Source organism: Macrotis lagotis, chromosome 1 (genome assembly GCF_037893015.1).
Source record: "Macrotis lagotis isolate mMagLag1 chromosome 1, bilby.v1.9.chrom.fasta, whole genome shotgun sequence".
NCBI classification, from domain to species: Eukaryota; Metazoa; Chordata; class Mammalia; order Peramelemorphia; family Peramelidae; genus Macrotis; species Macrotis lagotis.
In genome coordinates, this window is record NC_133658.1 from 641361147 (window position 1) to 641363678 (window position 2532).

General features: G+C 40.2%; 1 pseudogene; it reads right to left on the reverse strand.

Moving 5' to 3' along the window:
- Positions 1-1290: 1290 nt before the first annotated feature.
- On the reverse strand, positions 1291-2158 carry LOC141505905 (large ribosomal subunit protein eL6-like; annotated as a pseudogene).
- Between the last annotated feature and the right edge of the window lie 374 nt (positions 2159-2532).

Genomic DNA, 2532 nt, shown 5'->3' on the forward strand with positions numbered 1-2532 from the left:
TTACAACTAATGATTCTGACAAAGGACTCATTTCTAAAATATACAGAGAACTGAGTCATATTTTTAAAACAAAAAGCCATTCCCCAATTAACAAATGGTCAAAGGATATGCAAAGGCAATTTACAGATGAGGAGATCAAAGCAATCCATAGCCATATGAAAAAATGCTCTAAATCATTAATTATTAGAGAAATGCAAATTAAAGCTTCACCGAGGTACCACCTCACACCTCACAGATTGGCCAGTATGACCAGGAAGGATAATGATCATTGTTGGAAGGGATGTGGGAAATCTGGGACACTATTGCACTGTTGGTGGAGCTGTGAACTCATCCACCCCTTCTGGAGAACTATTTGGAACTATGCCCAAAGGGCAACAAAAATGTGCATACCCTTTGACCCAGCAATACCACTACTGGATCTATACCCTGAAGAGATGAGGAAAAAGGGTAAAAACATTACTTGTACAAAAATATTTATAGCAGCCCTGTTTGTGGTGGCAAAGAATTGGAAATCCAGTAAATGTCCTTCATTTGGGGAATGGTTTAGCAAACTGTGGTATATGTATGTCATGGAACACTATTGTTCTATTAGAAACCAGGAGGGGCGGGATTTCAGGGAAACCTGGAGGGATTTGCATGAACTGATGCTGAGTGAGATGAGCAGAACCAGAAAAACACTGTACACCCTAACAGCAACATGGGAGTGATGTTCAACCTTGAAGGACTTGCTCATTCCATCAGCACAACAATTGGGAACAATTTTTGGCTGTCTGCAAAGGAGAGTACCATCTGTATCCAGATAAGGGGCTGTGGAGTTTGAACAAAGTACAAGGACTATTCCCTTTAATTCGGAGAAAAAAAACCCAGATGTCTTATGGTTTGATCTGGTTACCTCTGAGAATTCTGTTCTCTTTAAGGATATGATTTCTCTCTCATCACACCCAATTTGGATCGAGGTACAACATAGAAAGAAAGTAAAGACTGACGGAGTGCTATCTGTGGGGTGGGGGTGGGGGGAGGGTAGCAAGATGGGGGAAAACTGTAAAACTCAAATAATATCTTTAATAAAAATTTTTTAAAAAGAATGAAAAAACTATCTTTGCTTGTAGTTAAGAAACAAAATAAAAACTTTGTTAAAAAATATAAAGTGAATTTAGTAATATGTATTTACTTTTGACTCTGAAGTGTGTTGCCAAAAGTCGTAAATTTTTGCTCTCATCTCTAGAAAAGTATATATAGTTTTTTTTTTCGCTATTCCAAATATTTTAATAAGAGTTCTCTGCAAGGCATTTAGAGCACCAATTTGTGAGGATAAACTCCATTGGAGAGAGAGAGAGAATACAGAACGCAGGTAACCGCGGAGCTGAGGAATTTTCTTGATTTTGGGCAGGAGCTGAGAGTCCACTGCTTTCTGATCAGCCTTGTGCTGCTCTGTAATCTCATATTTCTCTTTCTCTGTGTCAAAAATCTCTCCTTCTTGGTGTCTGGGTTTACAGAGCCTCTTCTTCTTAAAGTAAGCATCAGTAAGATGATTTGGAATTTTTATACCAGAAAGGTTAACCCTAGTAGAGGTGGCAATGACAAATTTCTGATGGGTCCTTCATAGAGGAACCCGATTGATGGTCAGAGGTCCAGTTACCAGTAGCAAACCACTAGCCAGCTGCTTCAGGAAAACCACGTGCTTGCCCCTGTGGCAGCCAGTGAGCAGAATCAGAACTGTGCCTGGGGTGATGCTAGAGCGAACTTTCCTCACATGCTGGCTGAAGGGTTTTTTGCCATGACTTAGGAGTTTTCTGGGCACCTCTTCAGTAGGGTAATACCTGGGCATTTTGCGAATCTTTACTACTCGGTTTCCTCCATTTTTATCACCACCAACTGGCTTTGCGATAGTAGCAGGCACCCTGTCTTTCTTTTTCCTTTCAATCCAGGTTTTTGGTGCAGCATATTTCCGCTTGTACATGGCTCTGCGGGAATACATTGCAGACCTGGAGTATCGGCCGATCCCTCGGGCCAAGACTGGGTTTTGACTGCAGTGCTTTCGAGGTTTTCTCACCACCTTTTCAGCCCCATCTTCCTTTTTGGCCTTCCTTTCCTTTTTTTTTCCTTTCTGACCTTCTTTTCCTTTGGAGGCTTTGGGGGTTTTTTTGTCCGCCATCTTGAGAGAAGGGGAAAGAGAAAGTATATATAGTTTTGCCAAACTTCCCATAATTGTGAGTGGGATATTCCCACTTAAGATTTAATATTCCTAGTGAAGTTCTCTCAGGGTTAAAAATCATTAAAACTTAGACTATTCTTAGAAGAAAGAAGGGGAAAGACCTTGCGTTCGAACAATGCTTATAAGACTCCTCTTATTTGATAAGTAGACTGTTACTTCAATAAGATAGTTATAATCCTGAAGCTTATTCTCACCAACTGGATGGTGAGGTAATTTCTTATGAAAACCTTTCATTCTTTTCTTTGTTGCTGGGGTAGATTTTCACAAGTAGAATGTAACTCTGAAGACTAACAAATGAGTCAACACAGAGGATGATA